Source organism: Lissotriton helveticus, chromosome 7, assembly GCF_964261635.1.
Source record: "Lissotriton helveticus chromosome 7, aLisHel1.1, whole genome shotgun sequence".
Taxonomy (NCBI): Eukaryota; Metazoa; Chordata; class Amphibia; order Caudata; family Salamandridae; genus Lissotriton; species Lissotriton helveticus.
Window position 1 is genome coordinate 185761154 of NC_136068.1, and position 27536 is coordinate 185788689.

Below are 27536 nucleotides of genomic sequence, written 5' to 3' on the forward strand. Positions count from 1 at the left end.
AAAATGGTGTCTAAGTAGATAAGGGTGGGTTCTAGGTCCCACTGTCTGCTTCAGTGGTTTAAGAGATATGGGGCGGGTGAAAACATACAAAACAATCAGAGGCAGCGGTTGATTTTAACAGCTGGAGGAATACTAAACAACGAAGATAACACATTTATGTGAAAATCTACGTATTACCTGCATTCACTAATAACTTCTCAACGGAGTTCAGTACAAAGCATATCACAACAGCCGCAGTGGGGATTTTAACGGGGGACATGCCTCAAATTATGCTTTATTACTGAAACATATGACTGTACGCAAACACATCTAATTTTAAAAAAAAGTACCAGAAGTCCAGAGTCTAAACTTCAGGGAAAAAATACTAAATGGGTCTTTCTGGCTAATATAAATAACCACTGTTCATTTGGGTCTGAAGTAGCAGGCACGTTTTGGACTTGGGAGAGGCGCTCAGTACTTGATAGCTCAGAGCAATGGATGAACGCCACACGGAGGCCGGCGCCGATGGCTGTAGCATGCTGTGTACATGCCTCTCTGCAGATATCCCTGCAATGGTTCCCCCTCTCCAGACCCCCCACTGGCTGCCTGTATCAGGGCTGCAAGCCCTCCCATGACTCAGCATCCCTAGACACGGCTCAGCTTCCTACCATGGGCGCACAGGCCTGCCGGAGAGATTTCATCAGCAGCTGCGGGCATAGGCCCGTGCCCAGACCTACAGGGGAGCATTTCACCGCCTCCTGCATTTCTGAACACCGGGACACTTTCGGCAGCGCCTGCACACTATCTGCATTCGAACTGCAACAACGTGCAGGCGGGATGGGCTCTCTTATTTCTGACTCCTGCTGGGCCCATTACAAGGGCTGAATCTGAAGGGCCATCAGCCTGCTTTTGTTCGAGTCTCTTGCTGGTATCAGTCAGGATCCTCACACCTAGAAGCAAATGCAGCAGAGGAGAAACAAAGGCTCACAACTTGTTAGCACTACACACATACTTGAGGCAGCTTTTCCCTTTGTTCAGGAGATATGCATTCACTGTAAGAATGTCAGATGTGTTGACCTTTCCCAGTATTTGCACAAAATAAATAGCATTTATCTAGAGCTTAATACCCGAGGAGGTGTGTAATAATTTAAATAACAATATTTTTTCTTTTGAAGCACAATGGGTAGAGGAAGCTTTACGCTGACAAAAGGAAACATTGGTGTATGTGAAGCTTACAAAAGTGTGAATCTTCTGCCTAAATAAGGAGGGTTTACATGTATGCTCAAAATGTGCTCAAATGAACTCATGATAGTCCTGCTACTCATAAATGTGAGGGCGTAAGATCGGAGGTCACTTCTTGTGATGCCACTTCCTCTGATGTCACGCGCTGACTTCCAAGCCGTGATGCCAATTGCATCCGGAATAATTAGGTTAGTCCCCCCCCCACTTCTTTTTTTAGGACTTGTGCCCTGCTTTATTAATAATAATCCATTTAAACGGGCACTGTGGTTCGTGACTTTAAAGGCTTGCGGCTGAAATATGGTGAATGATTCACAAGTCATAATTCGCCCGTCGACGCAGCCAACCAAGTGATGACAGCACTGCAAATGCTAATCATCCTGAGCTCGACCTGCCAGCGAATGCAAGATGTCACCTACGCATGCCAAATAGCCTTCTTGAACCAAGTGTGCACTGTTTGCACTATTTGCTGGCTTGTTTGTGTGCTCTCCCCCGTCCTATCCTCCTCCCGACCCTCTCCCCTTCCCTCCCATGTCCAATCTCCCACCCAGCCCTCTTCCCACACCACCCCTCCCTCTACCCCGATCCCCATCTCCCAACCCACTCTCCCGAACTACAACACGCTCGGCCCCACTGCAGTTGCCCACAACCCCCCCCATTGATTCCATAACTAAGCGGCTCACAGCCTTGGAAAAACAGGTCGACTCCATCACCCAAGGCCTAATAGAAACCCTCCTCAACCTCGGTATAGCCTGTATTCCCCCTAAACCCCCTCCCCGAACGCCCTTCCTCGCCAACGCCAACATCACCCAGGGACCCACAGTACCCCTCAATGCTCAATATAATCCCCCCAAACCTCCCAATACCCCTCCCCGAACGCCCCTCCTCGCCAACGCCATCATCACCCAGGGGCCCTCAGTAGCCCTCAATGCTCACCCGATCGATCCCTATCCCAAGGTCCTGGCTTCCAGTCCCCAAAAATCTGAACTCTCCAGAGCCCCATGGACCAGGCCCCTGACCACTATCTCATCTCACACCCTAGCAGGCTCAAAACACCTGACCACCAGACCGCTCAGATCAGAAGCGCCTATGTCAGACAGAGAAGCAGCATTACTAGCCACGACCTACGACTCTCCCATCTCAGTCTCACCTACATCTAAAATCCAAGTAATCACTGGTTACCGGAAAGATCAACTCACCCTCAAACGACAAAGATTACCAGTCCTCACCGCCATACCCAGAGAAGCTAAAGACAAAACCACCAGCATTCAGGAGAGAATCACCAACTGCCTCCTAATCAACTGCAGATCGGCCTCATTACATGCAACGGACATAGCTGAAGCCATCCTCACACACGACATAGACGTTGCGTTCCTCACTGAGACCTGGCTAAATAAGTCATCTCCCCCCTGCCTAGACATGCTGGTTCCACCGGGATTCTCCCTCATCTCCAAAGACAGGATAGAACAACGAGGAGGTGGAGTTGCTATCATCCACAAGGACAGCTGGAACATCACAGAAACCTCCCCCTTTGAATACAACTCATTTGAATGTCTATCCGCTTCCATCAAAACCAAAGACAACGACTCTCTACTCTGCCATCTACTCTATCACCCCCCGGGCAGAAACAATGAGTTTGGAGACCAACTATCCAACCTGATCGCTCAAGACGCTCTCGGCGATTCCAAAAACCTAATTCTTGGTGACCTGAATCTCCGATGGAATGAAACCCATAATCCTCTAATTAGATCGCTATCCAACCTCCTCGCCGATAACAACCTCACTCAACATTGCACTGAGGAGACACACTACAAAGGAGCCACACTGGACCCCATCATTGCACAAAAGAATTCAATCATGATCAACCACATACTGGTCAGATCATCATATGATCCTATTTCACATTAATCACCCCATCATCCCACTTAAACCTCCCCAAGACCCACCCAAATGGTCATGAAACCTCTCCCAAGTCCCCCTAGACATTCTAGAAGGGCAGCTAAGCTCACTTCTTCCAGACAACTCTCCACACCTTTCGACCAACGATCTCACTGACCACTACAACTCTGAGCTAGTCTCCATTCTCGATAATCTAGCTCCTCCAAAGCTCAAAAGAAGCCGTGCCACCCCGTCTAGAACCTGGTTCAATGCGGACCTCAACGCAGAAAGAAGAAGAACAATAGTTACTTACCTGTAATCTGTGGTTCTCCAGTATTGGTGTCTTTCATAGATTCACATGCCTGAATCATTCCCCGTCGTCGGAGTAGGAGTCCCACGGTATATAAAAAAGCAGTAATAAGCCATTTGTACATAGCAAATAACAGTTACAATAAACCAGGAAGTGAAGTAGCCTCAGCTACCAATGAAAAAACTTCCACATTAGTGACCATCCAAGTCATTATGTTAGACCAAACTGCAGCCAATAAGGCCACAGCTCCCACCTAGGTATTCTCCCCAGAGACCCAGGCTGTCAGATTTTTGTAGCACTGGAGTGTACCAGAGTATATAGAGCTATATCATAACAGTCTGGGTGAGACTCTGAGGGGAGGTGGGTGGGTGCATGTGAATCTATGAAAGACACCAATACTGGAGAACCACAGATTACAGGTAAGTAACTATTGTTCTTCTCCAGTATTTGGGGTGTCTTTCATAGATTCACATGCCTGAATCCGAGTAGTTAGCAGTAACACAATATGTCGCTCTTATACGCCAAAACATAGTTATCATGCATAAACAGAAAGCAATGCAACATCATAAGAAAGCGTAAAGAGTGGAAAGGAGGTGGGAGAGAACACCAGAGGCTCACCTTACTGAAACAGATTTCGCAGGACTGCTCTCCCCACCGAGGCATCGGTGTCGCTTGAAGAATCCAGACAGTAATGCCTCGTGAATGTGTGCCTGCTGGACCATGTTGCTGCTCTGCAAATATGCGGGAGAGGCACACCAGCAAATAGCGCAGTTGAAGAGGAGACTGCTCTTGTAGAATGGGCTCTAGGTAAGGTCTGTAAGGGTTTACCTGCTTGTTGATGGCATAACCCTATCGTGGATGAGACCCACCTGGCGATAGTCTGTTTTGAAACAGCACACCCTTGTCTTGGTCTGCCATATGCCACGAATAGCTGATCCGTCTTCCTGATGGCAGCTGTTCTTGAAAGATAAAATTTAAGGCATCTCTTAATGTCTAATGTGTGTAAAGTCCGCTCAGCTGGTGACTGCGGATTGGGAAAAAATGTCTTAAGTATCACAGGCTCATTGAGATGGAAATCCGATGGTACTTTGGGCATGTACTTCGGGTTGGTGCGTAGTACCACAGAGTCAGGTGTGAATTGTAAGAATGGTGGCTTAATGGTGAATGCTTGCATGTCACTCACTCGTCTGGCTGATGTTAGTGCCAGCAGCAATGCAACCTTCCAAGTGATGAACTTGAGATCGACCTTATGAATAGGCTCAAAGGGATGGCGAAGAAGCTGTGCTAGGACTATATTTAAATGCCAAGATGGAGGTGGCCGGCGTACAGGTGGAAACATACGAAATAAGCCTTTAAAGAATTGTTGTATTATCCTTGAGGAGTATAGAGAAGTCTTACCGTCCTGACGGTATCGTGATATGGCGGCTAAGAACACTTTGAGTGTTGAGTGCGCCAAACCTGATTTAGCGAGCTGCAGAAAGAAGGGTAATATCTCTTCTGGCTTCGCAGTCATTGGATGCAAATTCATAGTTTGGCACCAAACACAGAAACGTTTCCACTTTAGTTTGTAAGTTTTGTTTGTGGAAGGCGCCCTAGCATTGGCCAGGACTTCCTGACAGTCTTGTGGAATGTTCAAGTGCGCAAATTCGTGGTGTTGAGGAGCCAAGCCGATAATTTCAGAGATTGAGGGTCTGGATGAAACACCTTGCCTTCTTGGATTGTTAGAAGGTGTGGAATTCTGGGCAGTTGGATTGGCTCGCATTCTGATAGAAGGAGAAGCTGCGTGAACCAATATTGTCGTGGCCACCGTGGAGCAATCAGGATAATTCGACACGGTTGCTTTCTCATTTTCTTGATGACCTTGGGTATGAGTGGAATTGGCGGGAAGGCGTAGGCAAAGATCCGTTCCCAATTGAGTGAGAGAGCGTCCCCGCAAGAGTCCCTGTGGGGAATCCAGCTCGCAAAGTGAGTACATTTCTTGTTCTGAGAAGTTGCAAACAGGTCCAGATCGGGGAGACCCCATCTCTGGAAGATCCGATCCAGCGCCGGCTGATGCAGTTCCCATTCGTGAGTGCTGTTCTTGGATCTGCTCAGCGAATCTGCCAATACATTGGCTACTCCCGGAACATGCACCGCTGACAAGTTGATGTCGTGATCCAGAGCCCAAGTCCAGATCTCTTGAGCCTGTTGAGACAACCGGGCTGATCTTGTGCCCCCCTGCTTGTTCAGGTAATGCATGCTCGTTGTGTTGTCTGTTCGAATCAACACTGTGGAGCCTTGTAGGATTGCCAGAAAGGATTTTAGGGCGAGGAAAATGGCTCGTAACTCCAGCAGATTGATGTGCCATTTCTTCTGTTGAGCGTCCCATTTGCCGCTGACCGTCATCCCTTGAAGGTGAGCGCCCCAACCTTCTAGGGAGGCATCCGTGGTCAAGATGAATCTTGGGACCTCTGCGAGGAAGGCACAGCCGATTTGTAGGTTGCGTGCCTGACTCCACCACCGGATTGTGTCCTTCATTCGAGGCGTCAGTGTAATGAGATCCTCGAAGGACCCCGATACCTGCACCCATTGGTGACTGAGCTCCTCTTGTAATGGTCTCATCCTCAGACGACAGTTTGGAGTGAGAGGGATGCACGAAGAGATCATCCCTAGGAAAGATTTGAATCTCCGGACAGAAACGTACTCTTTTCTGAGGAGTGTGGTGGCCATCGTCCTGATCTTTTGCTGCCTTTCGTTTGAAATGAAGACCTGGGCGAGCTTGGAATCCAGTGTTGCTCCTAAGAAGGACTTTCTTTGAGATGGAATTAGATCTGACTTCTCGAAGTTCACTGAAAACCCCAGGCTTTGAAAGAGGCAAAGGCATTTTTGGACATGGTCGTTTGCTGTGGCGTAGGAATTGGCCTTGATAAGGCAATCGTCCAGATAAGGGTATATTTGAATTCCCTGCAATCGTAGGTGCGCCGCTACGGGTGCTAGCATTTTCGTGAATACTCTCGGGGCTGAACGTAGCCCAAAGGGAAGCACCTTGAATTGGAAATCCCTGCCAGCCACTCTGAACCTTAGGAACTTCCTGTGTCTGGGGAAGATAGGGACGTGGAAGTAGGCATCCTGAAGGTCGAGTGTTGCCAAGTGGTCCCCTTCTGCCAAAAACTGTAGGATCTCCTGGAGTGTTAACATTCTGAACGTTAATTTTTTGATGAATTTGTTTAGGGCACGCAAATCGAGGATTGGGCGCCATTCCCCTGATTTTTCGCGTATCAAGAAAAAACGAGAGTAGAAACCTGTCCCTCTCTGGTGTCGAGGTACTCTCTCGATTGCCCCTTTTCGAATCATGGAATTGATTTGGATGAAGAGTTCCTTGAGATGTGCTGGGGGCGGCCCTTTTGGAGGAGAATTTGGAGGGGTTTTTACAAATTCTAAAATGTGTCCTTTGGATACCACATCCAGCACCCATTTGTCTGTAGTAATCTTGGACCATTTTGAGTAATGTTGGGATATTCTTCCTCCAATTTGTTTTTGGCGGGGACACTTTGGCGGCAGGAAGTGAACCTCACTTCTTGTTGGTGTTATCTCTTCCACGATATGTTGGTTTTCCTCGGGGCTGTGTGTAAGAGTTACGTCTTTGGCCATAAGGCTGTTGCTTGTATGGCTGGTACCTCTGTGTGTTTTGAGAAGTGGTGTAGTTACGCTGTTGGTAATATCCTCCCCTATTGGAGAAATTTCCCCTTCCTCTTGTGCCACGAAAGGAAGATTTACGAAACTGCAGAGTGCCCAAAGATCGTGCAGTTTCAGTATCCTTTTTGATGGCCTGCAAAGCTTCATCCACGTGCGAGCCGAATAGGAACTCGCCATCATAAGGCATGTTTAAGACCTTGGACTGTACTTCATGTCTAAAAGATGTAGATTTTAACCATCCTTCTCTCCGAAGGACTGCGGCTCCTGCCAATTGTCTGAAGCCTGTAGCTGCTACATCCACTGCGGCGTCAATGATCTCTGAAGACGCACACTCCCCTTCTTGTAGAATTTTGATCGCCTCAGACCGGTCCGGTTCAGGCAGTTTGTTAATATAAGGCGAAATGTCAGACCACATTTGCCTATCGTATCGGCCAAGAATCGCCATAGAATTAGCAACCCTGACTGTGGTTGCTGCCATAGTGGAGACTTTTTTGCCAATGGTATCGAGTCGTCTTCCGTCTCTATCTGTAGGCGTGGAGATTTGAGATGATGGGTTTTTCGCCCTTTTTTGAGCTGCTTGTGCAATGACTGAGTCTGTCTTGGCCTGTCCAATCAGGCAAGCCGGTGAAGAAGCAGGCGCTCTGTATTTTTTATCCACTCGTGGCAAAACTGGAGGTAAAGAGTTTGGAGTGGCCATGATCTTCAGACCTTCTTTCCAAATAAACTCTATGATCGGTATCGACCAGCTCTGTCTTTGGGAGAGATTTTTGAAATCATACAGGAAACAATCATCCTGTTTTGTCTCCATAGTAATGAGAAATCGTTTGGTAGCGTTATCCATAATTCTATGGAAATTTGCAATATCCACCGGTGGTGATTCAGCCTTCGGCTGTTCATCTGGAGCAGGGGAGTCAGCCTGATAATCTTCATACTCCGACGAATCCGAGTCATCCAATTCTCCCTCTTCATGAGCCTCCTCTTCAGAGACGTCGTCCACCGGTTGAGTAGATGGTACCGGTATGGATGGGGCATGTACCGATTCTTCCCTGGTAGGAGGGACTGAATGCGGAGTACCTCTAGGCGGGGGGGAAGTGATGTGTGATTCGCCCGATTCCGAGGGCGGAAATCGTTGATAATAATCATCCAACATGGACATCAAATTTCTGAATAATTCCATGGGCATTTGTGTCCCTGACGGGGGTGCAGGATCCAACTCTGTGTGTTGCGTCACCTGCTCCTCCTCCTCTTGTTCCTTTACGTGTATGAGTAAGTCAGATGGACTTGTAGCTGCCGGAAACAAGTCTCCATCAGAGTCCTCGTCGGAATCCAAAAGCCTGTCTGGCATCGTGAGTGGTGACATCCCTGCAGACTGTAATGGGCGTTGTAAAATCGCAGCAGTGGTTGCTGGAGAAGGCAACGATATGGTGCTGCTCTTTGCCGACCATACTTGAAGATCTGTGCAAGTTGACAGTTTTGGCGTCATTGGATTCCCTTGGGCCACCGAGAAGTCCTGTGGCATAGACTTTGCTTTGAGGGACGAACTCGCCGTCGTCGACGACTGTGGCTGGAGAGGCCTCGTCGACGATCCATTTTTCGATGTCGTCGACGTCGTCGTCGACGGAACAACTTTCGTCGTCGACGGGACAATTTTCTTCGTCGACGGGGCCGTCGACGGGGCCGTCGACGGGGCCGTCGACGGGGCCGTCGACGGCGTCGTCTTCTTCGTCGACGAGGCCGTCGTCGACGACGACTTCGTCGACGGGGCCGTCGACGGTGTCTTCTTCGTCGACGGTTGGATCGTCGACGGAGTCTTCCTCGTCGACGATGAGTCCGTCGACGGGTGCTTCGGCGACGGTGAAGCCGTCGACGGCAAGGCTTTCTTCGTCGACGGTAGTGTCATCGTCGACGGGATGGGATTTTTCGACGCTGGAGAGGGCTTCGTCGACGGAGGCTCGTCGACGGTAGGAATTTTCTTCGTCGACGAGATGGGACGAATTTGAACATGCACATAAGTAGGTGAGGACACTGAGGACACCACCAAAGAGGGTTTTGGTGAGGAGTAGGTCACAGTAGAAGTCACTGTAGTGGCAGTCTGACAGGAAACCGGCAGAGAAGGTGCTGCCTTGGTTGTAGGCCTCTGAGGTGACAATAAAGGGACAGCCTTTTTAATGACAGGCTGTTTGACAGATTTTTGACAGGCTTTCTTCACCTTAGAAGTTGAAGGTTCCTCAGCAGCGTGCTGGGCCTGTTTCGCCACCTTAGCCTTAGGGGTAGTTACTGTACCCTCAGCTATTCTCTTCCTTGATCCCATAGAGGACATAGAGGCCAAACTTCCTACCTCAGAGAGTGGCAAGTCCTTGTCCTTATTCCGTTGTATCCATAGTAGGAGGCGACCCTCTCTGTCCTTGAGGGTTTTAGTTGGAAAAGTGCGACAAATCTTGCATTCCTTAGCCTGATGGTCTGGATACAAGCAGTAAATGCAGAGAGAATGAGGGTCTTCCTTGAAGAGCCTTGCCTTGCCACAAGAGTCACAAGCCCTGAAAAGGGACTTAGATGTGGACATGTTGGAAAGAAGAAACTTTCAAAATTTCAAAGTTGAAGAAGAAAAAACTGAGCAGAGCTCAGAGAGACTCCCTATCACACGACGTGCGGTAAAAAATCTGACAGCCTGGGTCTCTGGGGAGAATACCTAGGTGGGAGCTGTGGCCTTATTGGCTGCAGTTTGGTCTAACATAATGACTTGGATGGTCACTAATGTGGAAGTTTTTTCATTGGTAGCTGAGGCTACTTCACTTCCTGGTTTATTGTAACTGTTATTTGCTATGTACAAATGGCTTATTACTGCTTTTTTATATACCGTGGGACTCCTACTCCGACGACGGGGAATGATTCAGGCATGTGAATCTATGAAAGACACCCCAAATACTGGAGAACATTGCGAGTCAAAGAAAGAAAGTGGAGAAACAACCCAACAGTCATCCTCCGCCTACAACTAAAAACAGCCCGCAAGAAGTAGAACAACCATATCAAAAACAAGAAATCCAGCTTCTTCCGAGAGGCACTAGCCAACTCCAAAAACAGACCGAAGGAGGTCTACAACATAATCAGACATCAAACATCCAAGCCTCTGCCCTCACCCCTGCAGGCGTCCAAAGAACTATGCGACAACTTCGCCAGCTTCTTCAACGACAAGATCTTAAAAATCGAACTATCTCTAGACATCAGCAATGCGTCCATCCCTCAGGCCCTCCCTTCTGGCCCCTCTCCCCTCCCTTGGCTAAGCTTTCGCCACGTGCAGGAAACTGAGATAATCTCGCTGATCTCGACCTCCAAGCCATCAGCTCACATCTCAGACCCCATTCCTCCCTCACTAATCAGAAAAATGAAGCTCACCTTAGCACCTATCTGGGGCAAAATCATTAACAGCTCCCTACAAAGCGGAGTGGTCCCGGACTGTCTAAAAATGGGACAAGTCACCCCTTTGCTGAAAAAACCCGGTCTTGACTCTACTGACTTGAACAATTTCAGACCGATATCTAACCTCCCTCTACTCGCCAAAACACTGGAACGCTGCGTTCTCCTGCAATTGACTCATCATCTGGATAACATCAATCTCCTGGACCCCCTCCAATCTGGCTTCAGACAAGGCTGCAGCACAGAAACCGTGATGCTGAACATCATAGACAACATTCACGGTTCTCTTGACGCTGACAAGTGCTGCCTTCTCATACTCCTTGATCTATCCGCAGCTTTCGACACGGTAGACCATAAGCTCCTCATCAAAACTCTGCAAGCAAGAGCTGGCCTCGGCGAGGTAGTTCTTGATTGGTTTTCTTCCTTTCTCCACAACCGCTCGCAAATAATAAAACTGAAGAACTTCACCTCTGAAACACAGCAAGTCAACAAGGGTGTCCCCCAAGGATCAGTACTTTCTCCTCAGCTCTTCAACATCTATATGGAACCGCTCGCCAAACTACTCAGGAATGCCAATATCCTCTTCCACCTCTACGCGGATGACACGCAGATCTACCTGGAAACCTCTTCACCTAACGACATCCACAGACTAAATGCCGTCTTAAAAGATGTTCAAGATTGGCTGACAAAAAACCACCTGAAACTCAATCCCGACAAGACCGAAACTCTTCTCATCTCAAACACAGAAGACAATCCTCAAATCACTGAGTGGCTAAAGTCGATCGATGCTCTTAAAGGTTCTCTCACGCCAACTGATTCCGTTAAATCTCTGGGTTTCACCCTAGACCCCAAACTAACCTTGACAAACCACATTAAGAACTCGGCAAAAAGTGCTTTCTTCAACCTCAGACTGCTGAATAAAATCAAACCTTTCAATCCAAACAAGGACCTTAAACTAGCCACACAATCTCTAGTTCTATCTAGACTGGACTATGGGAATTCAATCCTTACAGGTATCCCCAAATCGCACTTGGCTCCATTAAAAACAACACTACATGCGGCAGCAAGAATGATCACAGGATGCAAAACATTTGACCACATCTCCCCAGCACTCAAAGAACTTGAATGGCTCCCGGTGGAAATGCGTAGCACCTTCAGAACGGCCTGCCTAACCCACAAGGCCCTCCACACCGGTAAACCAGAATACTTGGCAAACAAGCTCAAAAAAGCAGGCCAAAGCAGATATTTGAGAAGCTCCAACTCCCTGTTGCTCATCCTACCAAAAACCAGAAAGAAGAAAACTGCGAACTGCTCCTTCACTGGAAATGCCCCCAAAATATGGAACTCTATCCCCCCGCATATCAGAACTCTACTGTCCTATGCGGAATTCAAGAACCAACTCAAATCCTTGTTCCTCATCCGTTCCCTAGGTCCTAGATAACCAGGATCTCCCACTGAACTATGTGTTATCTCTGTATCCTTCTACCAAAAGTCCTACTGTTACGAACTTCTCCTCCTCCAATATTGTCTTTCGAGGACTGCCTTTATTTGTTACATGTCTTTTTGTTCACCCTGTCATTCCTTTTACTGTAAAGCGCTCTGCTACCTTCGGGTCTTGTTAGCGCTATAGAAAACTTCTAAATAGACCTAGAAAACGGTGCACAGACATAATATCGACTCCAAAATATCGTTTGGACAGAATATCGAGTCAAAAATATCGTTTGGACAAAATATCGACAGGACAGAATATCGACAGCCAAAATATCGTTTTTAAGGTAAGTGAAGTAATATCGACTGTAAATAATATAGAAAGTGAAAATATGTAAGTATATAATATAGATAGTAAAAAAATTCGTTTTTATTTTTAGGGTTCAGGGTCAGTTTTGGGTTTTTGGGTAAAGGGGTATTTTTAGGGTTCAGGGTCAGTTTTCAGTTTTTGGGTAAAGGGGTATTTTTAGGGTTCAGGGTCAGTTTTCAGTTTTTGGGTAAAGGGGTATTTTTAGGGTTCAGGGTCAGTTTTTGGGTAAAGGGGTATTTTTAGGGTTCAGGGTCAGTTTTGGGTTTTTGGGTAAAGGGGTAATTTTAGGGTTCAGGGTCAGTTTTCAGTTTTTGGGTATTATTTTATTATATTTTGTTACTATATATATATATGTTTTAATAAATATAAAATAAAAAAATATTTATTTAACTTTCATTAATTATTTAATTATTAGAAGTTATTTTAAGTATATTTTAGTAATTAATTATTAATATTAATTTAATTTAACACTGTTTTTAGTAAATACGATATTTTTTACAACTATATTTTTGTAAACGATATTTTTAACTCGATATTTTGTACTTACCTGTTTGTAGATAGAAACTCGATATTTTGACTGTCGATATTTTGTCAACGATATTTTTGATGGTCGATATTCTGTCCCTCGATATTATTTCAGTGATCCCTAGAAAACATATCTATTGAATGTTTCCTGTGCCTGGTGCCTGGTGGCATAAATCTAGATGATTGAATCCCATGAGGGGCCTCTATTTCACTTAGCCTGGCCTCCTTAACAATACACAAAAGGCCCATAGTCAAGTTAGGCCCCTCCTCACAGGTGGGTTCCTCTGCGCCGCTGCAGCTACAGGTATTTATGGTATGCCCCTGAGTGGGGTCTCAAAACCAGAGAGCCTCCGTTAATTCACATTCATGCTGCATGGGCCACGGATTTGAGTCACGCAGCTCCTAACACCTGAGTTTTGGATTCAGCACTAAATGAGCGACATGGAAAAAATGGTAATTATGATGGCCAGTGTGAGTTAAAAGTAAAATATCTATTTCTTGGCCCGAATGAGCACCAAAGACACTGAAGCCTGCGCGCGAGGTCGAGAAATCTCGACAAAGTTTTATTTTTAGTTCGAGCCTGGGCAGCGCATTCGCTGCTCTGTGAGACATGATGTATTGAGGTAGGGACTTGACGCTCAACCCACATTTTTCATGGACTTGTGTCATTGTCCACTGTTAACTGTGGCTGTTCATTGGTAAAAAGGCTTAGTAGTTCCTCCGAAGCCTTTTTATCAATGAACTGGAAAGTCCAATGAAATGGACTTTCTTCGTAGTCCCTCCTTAGTACAGCCTTGTCTCATTTTGTAACCTCCCATGGAGACACCCCGCGTTACATGTTTTGATGCTCAGTAGGCTTTAATTACAGCCTGCAAGTACTATTTTCTCAAATAGCTTTATCCTGCCTACTGTTGCAGGCAGTACACGCTCACTCCTAAGGCTTTTGAAATTTTTTTTTTAGCACGCATTTGCTAACGTTTAAGCTATTGGCATTATAAATGACATTGCCTTTTATTTAGGTTTTAAAACCATAAATAAAAGGCAGTGTCATTTACAATAGCTCAACCTCTCATAAATGGAAGACCTATTGCATCGTAAATGCTTGTTAATTTGTTGTAGGGATTCGTCTACTTCCTTCCCAAACAGAGCTTCTCCATTAAAAGGTCTGTTGTGGTTTGGACCTCTTGTTTAAAGCCAGATATTCGGAGCCAGGCATGATGTCTGAGGATTGTTCCAATGCACATCAGTCTGCTTGCAGTGTCTGCTGCATCTAGGGCTGACCCGTGATCACCTTCTTGCTCTGTGTCGGCGCTGCCTTGGGCATTTGATGTTCGTGGCCCTTCGGTTCGGACGGATCTTTGTGTCTTCGACTCCTTCGCCTTCTTTTTGGCTAGAATTTTTTCAGAGTCCTTTTCCAGTATTTCAACACCTGATCCTTCATATGTCAATTCTGCTTGAGCCCCATGCTCCTCTTCATCGCTGGAGAAACCCATGTCCCTCATGGAAGGTTTCTTCGACAGCGGAGACATTGTGGCATAGTGGGTCTGTCTTTGGTTTTGATGTGTCCTGAGCGTTTTCGGATGGAAAGCTGCGCAGGCCTCGCAATCCTCGTCTTGATGGTCCTTCAGCAGGCACAGATTGCACATGTCGTGTGGGTTGCGCTGTGCATACTCATGGCACCAGGGGCAGAATTTGAAAGGGGTATTCTCCATGATCCCTACCTCACCATTTGTGGACAGGATTGGCCCATTGGTGTTTAAATGGACACCCTGCTCCTGTCTTCGGGGGCGGCGGCAATAGTTTGGTTTCTCTTCCATGAACCTTCGATGCTAGTCTTCTTTTAAATCTTTTCCAGGAAAAAATAACGTTTTTTCAGGGTGTCTCGTCTTGGTTCACAGACCCAATGGCGGAAAAAAGTATCTGAAGATGGCCACCACACACATCGACCTCCAGGATACAGTCTGACGTCAATCAGGGGACATACCTGACACCAAATGGTGGTCAACAGCGAGCAAAACAAGACAAAAGAAAGACAATTCCAGATCCAACCAATAGATGGCAGAATAATGCACAGCATGTGAATCCAAAAAAGGATTCACACTGCAAAGTGTAGTGTAGTTCCTATCTTCCCAATAGGCTCTGCGCATTGGAATAGTACCTACAGCAGTAAAGGCCTAGGCCAGACGTTAACTAGGTCTACTACTGTCGATACTAGACTTAATTTTTGGGTTTGCCAGCTAAGCTCAGAGTTCGCTAGAAACTTTCTCGAATGTTCAAGGAAGGGATTAACTCCCCTGATTAGACAAGAAGGGATTTAGTTTCTGACAACCATAGAACATGACAACTTTGCTCTCCCCTAATCAAGAGTCAATCTCGAGAGTCGTGTGAGCACAAGGCAATTATTTTACTCAGTCAGTACGTGCATTCTTAGTCTCATCAGAATGTAGAGAAAAGGAAGAGACGGGCGTGTTCAATAAAAGATGTTATTTATTGATCAGTCTCTTTTCTCGTACAAGAGAAATGGATCGATATTATTGCAATACTTATAGTTAAGTAAAGTGCATACATTAGAAGCAATAGTATAAAATAATACTGTAAAAACATTGATATGGTTTCTGAGCCATATGATGTTTAAAATGATTAAAATATATTTACATACACATATACATTTGACTAAACGTACTCAACTGGTGTTTCTAAATACGCCTACCCCGTGTACCTGACCTAAGTCTAATGCGTGGGCGGGAATAGAAAGTTACAGTTTAAGTTAAGTTTGTTTTGCCAAGTGAATAACTAAAGAATTCTCTGTGAGGGGTTATTCAGTTCTGTACCTGGAATTTAGGATGGATGAGGAATGGTATCTCTTTCTCTGCTCTCGATATTCCAGGCTGCCTGCGAGGGCTACCCGGAAGCGCCGGTGCTGGGTCTCTCGGCTTGAGATAGCAGCGCGTCTCTCAGCGCGTCAGGAAGGCGGGGCTGCTGCCAGCGGGGTCTGCTTCTGCTCTCGGCTTCGGCAAGTATGGCTGCTCCGTCTTGTCACCACGCGTGTGTTTGCATAGGGCAAGGTCGGCAATATTTATACCTTAAAGGTGCCGAGATTGACGTAAGGATGGACATAGGTACGTCAATAAAGATGTCATACGACTTGCTCGTTAGCACATTCTTTACTAAAGTTCTCTGTGAAATCAAAACAATGGCCGCACGGATTATCCAGGTTGTCATAGGTTTGATTTGTTATGAGAACGTCGTATGCCTTATCAGGGGCTGGAGGAATGTCGCTTGTCTAATTAGATCTCAAGCGTTATGACCTAATCAGATAACACGTTCCTGTGCCGTAGTGTGACTGCGTCAGATAACGGTATCTGCATCATGGGGGATTTCTTGCCTCATGGGCTGACTGTTAGTTAACTTGATAGTTAGTTTAACCAGAATAGGGTCAGGAATAGGGGGGATTGATTCAGAACCTATAGAAATACACGACACCCACTCCACGCTAACTATGGTCATATCTACTAATCTATGCATAGTATAACATAGTACAACATACTAGAGAGTATAGTGTATACCTTACCACCCCAAAATACATAAATGCATTTTGAAATTTTCAAATTTACTGAAAAATTGCAGTCATATATATTGTATGCACTTAAGCTATGAATTAAATGCAAAAGTAAACACGCATTGTTATGCATTATTGCTTTTTGGTATATGAGAAATACACATGAAATGGCTCTTAATATGGCTATACAGAAAGGAAGTTCGAGACCATTTCATCACATAATAAAATATTTGTGAACCTACCAGCGGGCAGCTAAAGTTTATATAAAGTATCTAAAAATAGAAATCTTAGTTCTCTAGGAATAGTTTCTTACTTTAAGCAGAAGATCAGTGTCCCGGGAAAAAATATGTAGAAAAATATTTTAAGGGGCATGCTGAAAAAATTGCTGTCCGTGAACTGGATGGTAATTGTTCATGTGACTTTATTTTTAAAGTTGAAGGCCGAATTCAGGGAACGCCGTGTGCGAGTTTACTCAAAAGTCTCTATTTCTGTTCTGGAGAGAACATCATATCATTCAGGCTTTCGAAAAAACTGTCAACAGCTTCATGGGAAAGTTCCACTAAGTCGGAAATAGGGGTAACCATGCATTCATGCGCATGATCGTCTCCATTGACATTCTGATTTGCATTGCTGACAGAAGGTCGTACCTGTTCGATGTTGCTTTCATCTTGAACTTCACTACCCTTCAATCGTAGTGGTGAAGATTCCAGGAATGCCGTCATCAGGATTGGCAGCCTTTGAGGGCAGCACAAAGCGTGAACCTTGGTAGGAACCAACAGTGTATCTGCATCCACCGGCGCATCCGATTGTAGCGTCAGACAGGTGTCTAACACGCATTCTTCTCCGCATAGCAGACACCTTAGTACAGGTAAAACACACCTTTGCCACATTGGTCGAAATGATAGAAACCAAGTCATGTTTAGGTCTCTAAGCCGGGAGAGTCCCAGGATTTTTGATATCCGGTCCCGGTATCCAATGGCTAGGATCGTATCTTCCATTGTCGCGAGAGTTTGATCTGTGACATGGGTTGCCATAACGAAAAATAAGGACTAGGAATAGGATTCCTGCAATTAGTCCCAGGATCAGGGGAAGTCCGCCAAAAATCGAATGGACGAAATCTGGAAAAATACCCAGTATGGCTTTGAATGGTGTTAATGCCATCGAAAATACTGTCTTAAATACCTTTGAGACCCCTGTGGTATCAGAAATATTTAAGATTTCGCTCAGGATTTCCGCGAAATGTACGGGGGAATTGGTTGATAATAATGTATGTATCTCTGCAGTCGTCCTTGCGACTTGTAGATCATACGTTTCTTTTGATGACGTGAGCCTTGTAGGCGTCTGAAGAAGCACTGTTTTCATTCTGCTTAAAGTGTCTATTCGAATAGAAGTAATTTTCAAACTGGGCCATGCCCTCGCCTCCCTGTCTGGAAAGGAGCTGGGGAACAAAGAACGTCCACAGCACTTGACCTTCGCCGTTGTAGTTACTAGATAAGGAGTCCCGGGCATAAGACTGCAACATCTGCGGTCTACAATAAGAATGTAACTCCCATTATAGAGTCTTTGAAAGAATGGTTCTATTTCAGTTGCAGGTGCGCCTTGCTGGTGACATGAAAGGTTGTATGAATTCCCTTCACAGGCTCCGTGCAAACTAATTCCGTTACACAGAAGCGTGCCGCTTAGTGACATAGCACAATTGTTGCCCCTAAGAAACACTTTCTGTCCTTTATTACTGACACATGCATGTGAATAGGGCAGGTTCCAAGTTGTTTTAAGGTACCCCTTTCCCAATTTCTCGTACATGCCAGCCTGTATATATTTTTGGCAGTATTGAAACCTGAAGGTTGAGATTGGAATATTTATGATTCCGTGGATTATCCATTCACTGACAGGTCGTTCTGACATTGTCATTGGTAATCTTTCTAGTTTTTCAATGCTCAAGATTGTATAATCAGCACCCTTCTGCGCCATACCGATTTGTCTATCAGTAAGGTTAAAGATTTGGAATAGTGACGTTGTGTTGATTAAACGCCAAGGCACATAGCCTGAACGCAGATTTTGTAACGTCCAGCCAAGCTGTACAATGGAACGCAATTGTGACTGACCATGTTGTAATAACAGTAAGTCTTGCGATAATATATCGATTGCTGAAGACACAATGCTGTCCAATGAAAAAATTCTGGAGGACAGAGTCATTAACCCATTGTCCACTACAGAAAGTGATTTTTCCAAATTAATACGGTCAATTTCCCGTATTCTTTCTGCTGTTTCAATTTGAGTAACCTTCCAGGCCTCATTGTATGCTGCATATACAGAGGCTGCTATGAAACGCTTTTGACGCTGTTTGCGTGGTCCCATTATGAAATCACGCAAGTCAGCACCATCAGTAAGTAAAGTTAGGTGTTGCTTAATTTCAGGCAGTGTGGAAGTTTGTAGCGATTGAAGGCATAATTTGCCCACACTGTAGGTTGTTATTATCCCTGGGTGATGTCTTTGAGGATATCTAGGGTCTGGCCTGGTCATTTTGAAACCCTGTGTTTTATTCAGGAATCTATCTTGACAGTTATTTGTATCTGTGGGCCAGATCAACCATTGTTTCCAATCAGGATGTGTTCTGTTTTGGTTAAGTATATGGTTTATGTCTATTTCTTCATCTGTATCAGAGTTATTGCTAAACATTGTTGGCTTTGGAATAGACAGGTTATTTAAATCTTTGATTTTGGCTAAGCCAAGACAGGTGGTTTGTTGAACAGTGTCATTTAAAAATATCATTTGTTCTGGGATCATGCAGGCTCTAAACAAAGCTTCTAAACCCTGTACTTGCCATTCTTTTGTACCCCAAACACTTTTCAAATCAACATTTTTGTCCCAATAATCAAATCCAAAAGTATTCATTTTTTCAAAGAATGAATCTGAATATATCAATTTTGTGTTGGTTATCATGGTTTTCATCCCTGTCTTGTTTGACAATTTGTAATAAAATGTTTCAGCATTAGTTATGTTAAAACCTGAAAAATATGAATATTTGTCATACACGGTTCTAGAGCTCCCTTTTGGAGGTGTAGCACAATGTTCCCATTGATTATAATTTAAAACATTTCTAGGTTGTGCAGATTTATGCAAAAAATGGTTACCATAATGGTTATAGCAATACATACTATCATAATTTGTAGAACCTTGCAAATAATCATGTTTTGTAAATTTAGCAGACATTACTAAGTCAGACATCATATTGTTGATACTTTCGAAGTCCCAATCATCAGCAAATGAGTTTGGTTTTGTAAAGTCACTCAAAGAGATCTTGATTTGGTGTGGATATTTCAGGATCTCGACCGGACTATAAATTTCATAGTCAGTGTTGTCCCAGGCTACCCCACCAGGTATCGGAATTGCTGTGAAGTTGGCTGAAGAAGGTTCTGAAGAAAGTTCTCTTTTCTCGACGTGTGTGGTTTGAGGATCAAGTTGATGTTCTGACTTGCTGTGTCCATTTTAGCATATTTTCCCTCAATGAAGCGTCCCAAAGTAAATACCATGATGAGCCAAAGTATGAGGATAAATGCGCCAAAACCCACCCAAAATTCAATCCATGGAGAAACCAGATATGTTTCTTTCAGTTGTTTCAAAAGTTCCTTAGCTTTGTCTTTAAAGGATTTTGATGATGGCTGTGTCTTTGATTCACTGAAGCCTTCAGAGGAATCATCGAAGTTGATGAAGTAACCAGATGCAGTTCTGTCAATTGTTCCAATTGGTTCAGGATTTTTGTTTCTTGCATTTTCACTTTGTACTTCAGTATAGATTGGTGTGTCTCTGCTAAATGTTTTTATTTGGGTTTTCAGAGGTCTGAGTTCTATTGCATTGTTGCATAGTCCTTGTTGTTCTTCTGTAGGCGTTTCGAATGTGATGAGCCTCTTTGTTAGGACCTCTGTACTGGTAGCAAACCTTGGTGTTCTGCTACTTATTGGGAGTCCACTTGGCCTACCGTTTGTTATCGGCCACATGTTGTGGTTTTACCAGGTCGATGGATACAACTCGGTTCTCCTTTTTTCCAGCAAGTGGCGGTAGTACAACTGATCTTGTCCCGTTGACAGACAAGACAGGAACTGCTTTTCTGTAAGAAGGCCCAAATTCCTTCTTTACCGCGATCTTCTCCCTGACTAGATCCCCGACTTTTGGAATCCAGACAGGTCTTGCTGGGACAGGTGGTGATTCTTCAGTGGTCGTTGGCTGTTGTTTCAACTGTATGTTGCTCAGGTCTTTTCTTGTTTTGTTTAAGTCCTGCAAAATAGCCAAACGGTCTTTGACATCAAAGGTTTTTTCTATTACCACTGAAGTCTGACTATCAAGGTCAGAGATCAACATCCTAGTTCCGAATAATAATTCATACGGACTGAATCCCTTCAGAGAATTTCTTGGCAAGTTATTTAGACTACGTTGGACACTTATTAGATGTTTGACCCACCCAGCTCCCGAACCTAATACCTTTGCCGTTATAGATTGCTTTATGTCACGGTTTTTTCTTTCAACAATTCCGTTCCCCTCAGGGTGAAATGGACAAGAGTACCGCAATTGCACGCCCATGCTGACCATGGCCTCCTTATAAGCCCGAGAGCTAAAAGCAGGACCATTGTCCGAATGCAGAATGCCAATTGCGTATGTGCCGATAAAGACCCGCAAATCTTTTATAACAGTTCTGGCGTCAGCCGTTCGCTGGGGCCACATCCATATGAATCTCGTGCATGAGTCCACTGCGACCAAGATATATTTATAGTTACCATCCCTTTGTAAGGGACCGCAGTGGTCTAGATAAACACAGGCTAATGGTTTATCCGAGATTAGAAGGGGCGTCTGTGCTGGACGTCTCACAGTTGATACTTTCATTTTTTGACATATTTCACATGCTAGAACATAGTTCCTTGTTTGTCTTCTCATTTGTGGCCACCAGTATCTCTGTTTTAATAATGATACAGTGGCTGAGACGCCAGCATGGGTAGAAGCAAGCCCTTCGTGTGCCGCTATTATTAGTCCTAATCTATGTTCCATGTTTGGAATTGCCCTATCCCCCACTCCAGGGATTTGAGCAAAAGGAACATTGTTTTCATCAGTTATGTATGAATATTTTACTGGAAAGCCTTTAGGGAGTGGTTCTATCGAATCCTTTTCTGAAGCGCTGACAGCTTGTAATATTTCGCTGTCTATTTTTGTCTTTGACCGGGTGACGGCAGCTACGGAAGCCGTTTGCACAGCTGCCTTCGCGGCCTCATCAGCCAATGAATTCCCTGCAACGTGAACGCCATCACGTTGATGACTCAGTGTATGTATCACGTGAGTCTTTGGTAGTTCTTTTTGTAAAAGAGCTACTTGTTCCCATAGCATTTTATGCTTGATTGTGCCACCTTTTGCATCCTTGAAACCGTTTTGAAGCCAGATCTGCAAGTATTCATTATAAGATTGAACGCAATAATACGAATCGCACACTATGAGTGTGGGGAATTCTCGATCGGTATTTTCAAGCGCCATCTTGAATGCTAGTAATTCAGCTCGCTGAGCTGTGCAATCTCCTAGAGATTGGGTTTTAGTGAGGGTTGGTTTAAATTTCCCTTCGTGCCAACGACCTTTAACAATCGCGCACGCAGCACTGTAAGCTTGTTTACCCCCTACTGCGGGTTGTGCTGATCCGTCTGTATATATTACACAGGCGTAATGTCGTAGAGGCAGAATGTCGATTGGCAGAGGATACGTTTTTTCATATTTTAGATTTTTTAATTCTTCTAGTTCTTAAAAAATTGTCAACCAGGCTATACTTGATAATTCATATCCTTCGTATAGAATTTTTAGATGGGCAATTCTGGACTTTTTGAAGTTGAATTTGTAACCCTCTGCAGCGAACCCAAGTATTATGGTGTTCACTCTTTTCAAGTGAGTCTCCAAGTCATCATCTGTTAAGTAAATGTCATCAACATAAGATAATGCTTCATCATCATATAGTTGTAGTAATTCTGTTACTCTCGCTGAGAATACTCCCGGGCTGTTCTTGTACCCCTGGGCTAACCGACAGAATTGTTTTTGAGTGCCATTTACTGAGAATGCAGTTAAATATCTGCTCTCCGGTGCTATGTTTTGACAAAAGAATCCATTGGAGATGTCCAAGGTAGTTTTGTATTTTTTGCGCACTATGTTATTCATTAGTGCAGCACTGTGTGAGTTTTGCACTGCAAAGGTTTTGCAACATGTGTTAAGGTGTCGGTAATCCAAAACTAGACGGTACGAATTGTCTGGTTTGGAGACCGGAAACAAAGGATTGTTCATTTGTGAGGTGCAAGTTTCAATCACCCCCTGGTATTCTAGCTGATCTAGTATTTCATTTACTTGTTTTTTAGCTTCTTGCTTAATTGGGTACTGCCTTTGTGCAGTTGGTTGTGATTTTAACTGGATTTTGTGAGGAGGAGAATCCTCATCCCATCCTACATGATTTTTATATAAAGCAGGTGCTAAGGCCACTGCCCACTTTCTAGCAAGTGTATATTTTTTATGAATCGGGATTTGATTCGAGAAGGCAGGCATAATTACTTCTTCGCCATGAGGGCACTCCCTGACAAACTCTGGTGGCCAGTCTTTTTCAGCTAGAAGGATGTCATAGCCTTTGGAGAGGTTATCCCAAAATAGTCCCCTTATTTTCCTAGTCTTATCTCCCTCTATACGTAATGTTATCTCGTATATCTTGTGGGGCTTGCTAACTCTGGTATCTGCAGTTTCCACTTGAAGGTATTCATTCGTGTCCACTGTCTCCAGATGATTCATAAGGACTTTGCGAGCTATGCTCACCTCTGCTGCGCTGTCTAGCATTGTCTGAGCCCATTCTCCGTTTTTCAGTTGTGTCCTCAGTATTCTCGGCATTGTTAACTACCTTGATACTGGCTACCTTCTTTTTTGGAAATTGTAATTTCTTTTTCAGTTGAGCAGGTTCCTTGTCTTTGGACTTGGCGTGCTCTTCTGATCGTCCTCTTCTTTCCGATTTCTGCGAAGAATTCTGAAAAGATTGAGAGGGACGTGTATCAATGTCTTGATATCTATCAGGTTTTTTAATATTATCCCTATTTCTAAGGTTATATCTATTCCCAGAGGGGTCACTCTGCGGTGACCTCTGTCTTAGGTTTGGAGATTTCTCTCTTCGCCCCGGAGACCTTCCTCTGGACTGGAATTTCTTTTCTTTAGGATTGGATTGTTTGTTTCCATCCCAGTTCTTTTTTGGTGAATTATTATTAAAAATTATTTTTTCTGGACTTGTAGTCAGTTGCGGTTTTACTGGTATTCCACCTAGACTATCTCTGCCTAGTTCTTCATAGGATTTTTCTATGATTCTGGCAATTTCAGCTGGTTGGTCTGCTATATCTGTCTCTTTTAACCTCTGGCGGATCGCCACGTTTGCTGCTTCACCTTTTATGTTGGCTAGTAATATAGCCGAGACCTGCTTGAAGTCTTTCAGTAATTTCATACCAAGAGTTAAAGCAGGTTCTGGACCGTATTCATCTTGAATTTGTTTTAGCACATCTGGTATCACCGAAATGGATGGGACACCGTGCGTTTTTGTGTAGATGGAAGCAAAGACTGTACCCCAAGTGTCACAGTCCTCAATATGTGGTGCGATTCCCATTGGGAGACATATAGTCAGAATCCTGTGTTTTTCTAATGGGGTGGTGTCAGGAAACACCGCCTCTATTTGGGTGATTTTCTGTGCCAACCAGAATGGTATCTGTTCCCGTTTAGCTGGAACTTTACCTAGGCAGGATTGGATGTTCTGTGGTGTAATTTTATTTGTGTTCCCCTGGTGAGGGGTCAGCTGTGGAAGTTTAATCGCTGGCTGAATTGTTGAAGTCCGCATTACATACTGAACTAATTGTCTATGAATTTTTAGTAGTTGTTTTAGCTGTATTAATAGCTCTGCTGCAGGCATTCTTTCGATGTCTGGATGTGGTGTGTATCCGGCTAAGACCGGCCACGTTGCTCCTGGTCTACCTAAAGGACCGAGCCTTGTAATGTGATTGTTATGTATTAGGGCGCCATCAAATAAGAGCAAATGCTCTTGGAATTTGAGTGGTACTTCCACCTCCTCGAAAGGAGTGTACATTTCAGGAGGTTCCTCTACTTTGTAATAGTGGAAGTACTTTGTTACAGCATTAGCTGCTGGAAAATGTATCCATGAATAGTATACCTCTGTCTGCCGATATTCGTGTGCCTCAATTACGAATATGACTGTGCCACCTCTAGGTGTCAGTCCATTTTCTATAAGTTTTAGAGTTATAGATCTTCTTTTGGCGACCTGGATGAGTATTATATCCGGGTCTGCCTCGAGTGCTGTAGTATCAGCTGCTGCCATTTCAGCTGCTAATCTAGTAGCCTCTCTTTCTTCATCGCTGTCCATTTTACTGACAGAATGGTATTATATTTATTTGCAGATCAGGTTTCTTTATGGAAACAGAGATTAGATGCACAATATTATGGAACTGTTTTTATCCTTCAACGTTGACTAGACCAAGAACCATACATAGGAGTTCCCTCCTGCGAGGTTTTGGAGGATATAACCTTTCACCCACTCCAGACGTCTTTGGAGTATTCGGGAAAAAGGGGTCTGAGTGAGAAAGCACGACTGAGTTACTCTAAATGTCTTACGTTAGTTTTATCGCCCTTTCCAAACGCGTTGGGCGCCATGTAGTGTAGTTCCTATCTTCCCAATAGGCTCTGCGCATTGGAATAGTACCTACAGCAGTAAAGGCCTAGGCCAGACGTTAACTAGGTCTACTACTGTCGATACTAGACTTAATTTTTGGGTTTGCCAGCTAAGCTCAGAGTTCGCTAGAAACTTTCTCGAATGTTCAAGGAAGGGATTAACTCCCCTGATTAGACAAGAAGGGATTTAGTTTCTGACAACCATAGAACATGACAACTTTGCTCTCCCCTAATCAAGAGTCAATCTCGAGAGTCGTGTGAGCACAAGGCAATTATTTTACTCAGTCAGTACGTGCATTCTTAGTCTCATCAGAATGTAGAGAAAAGGAAGAGACGGGCGTGTTCAATAAAAGATGTTATTTATTGATCAGTCTCTTTTCTCGTACAAGAGAAATGGATCGATATTATTGCAATACTTATAGTTAAGTAAAGTGCATACATTAGAAGCAATAGTATAAAATAATACTGTAAAAACATTGATATGGTTTCTGAGCCATATGATGTTTAAAATGATTAAAATATATTTACATACACATATACATTTGACTAAACGTACTCAACTGGTGTTTCTAAATACGCCTACCCGTGTACCTGACCTAAGTCTAATGCGTGGGCGGGAATAGAAAGTTACAGTTTAAGTTAAGTTTGTTTTTGCCAAGTGAATAACTAAAGAATTCTCTGTGAGGGGTTATTCAGTTCTGTACCTGGAATTTAGGATGGATGAGGAATGGTATCTCTTTCTCTGCTCTCGATATTCCAGGCTGCCTGCGAGGGCTACCCGGAAGCGCCGGTGCTGGGTCTCTCGGCTTGAGATAGCAGCGCGTCTCTCAGCGCGTCAGGAAGGCGGGGCTGCTGCCAGCGGGGTCTGCTTCTGCTCTCGGCTTCGGCAAGTATGGCTGCTCCGTCTTGTCACCACGCGTGTGTTTGCATAGGGCAAGGTCGGCAATATTTATACCTTAAAGGTGCCGAGATTGACGTAAGGATGGACATAGGTACGTCAATAAAGATGTCATACGACTTGCTCGTTAGCACATTCTTTACTAAAGTTCTCTGTGAAATCAAAACAATGGCCGCACGGATTATCCAGGTTGTCATAGGTTTGATTTGTTATGAGAACGTCGTATGCCTTATCAGGGGCTGGAGGAATGTCGCTTGTCTAATTAGATCTCAAGCGTTATGACCTAATCAGATAACACGTTCCTGTGCCGTAGTGTGACTGCGTCAGATAACGGTATCTGCATCATGGGGGATTTCTTGCCTCATGGGCTGACTGTTAGTTAACTTGATAGTTAGTTTAACCAGAATAGGGTCAGGAATAGGGGGATCGATTCAGAACCTATAGAAATACACGACAAAAGCCTATGTATCTATATATTACTTTACTACTACTACTTTCAAAAAACCTCTCCAATGCACTACCCTACATTTCACCCAATACCTCCCAAATCCTCATGTTACTATTGTAATCTCCCAATAAACAGTTTCCAGACTCTTCCCCCTTCTATGCCCCCACTATCCATTTCAATCTAACACATGCCCACAGTTCTATACTAATCCACCACAAATCCTGTTTGGGTTCCAGAGTGGTATGCTACTCACCGAAAAGCTCCTTGACACCTTGTCAGGGGTAGTAAGTGCTATATAAATACAATTACGTTACATGGAACAATAGTGCTGTTTGAACCACACCAAGCAGCTTGCATGAGAATCATGACACTCTTACTCTCCAAGAGGCACAGAGCTTCACAAGCATTAAAGCTAAGGACACTGTTCCTGCAAAGTGGGGGTTCATTTTTTTCTGAAAGGCAAAGTCGGTTACAGGAATGGAGTTAGGGCCAGATATGGGAGGAAAGGCAGAGAGGCAGCCTGCTACTCAGGGCAGCAGCAAGCATGTCATTACTGCATCAGTTACCATTGCAGCCCTGGAGTGTGTGAAGTCTTTTATTCTGCTCACATTTTAAGCAGAATTTGAGCTAGAGAAGTACCCCTGAAATTAGCTCATACCCCGAGCCCCCTGTGTTCAACCTTACCACTCAGGCCAAGTCTTGGCAAAATGTTGTAGGGCGGGGGTCTGACTTCAAAACATTTTCCTTAGGCACAGCAAAATAAAAGCTTAAAGACTTGATGTAAACTACACTGGGGATGAAGCTGCCGAACTATACACTGATGGCAAACTGGTTTCATGGCTCTTCAGGAAGCCAGTGGCATGGGCGCCTTGACAGAAATTAGGCGAATTTCACCTTCAGGCCCTGCCAAGGAAGAGAGTATCTCCTTCGCCATGGTTACAAGAAAGGCAACCGAAATTCGAGACCTCCAGTTACCCACAAGACTAATATCCTCACGGAGCTGCTTCAGTCTGGACAAATAGACACGGATTTCATTCAAGGGTTCTCCAGTGATGTCAAATCCATTTTAATGAACATGCCTTTCAAAGG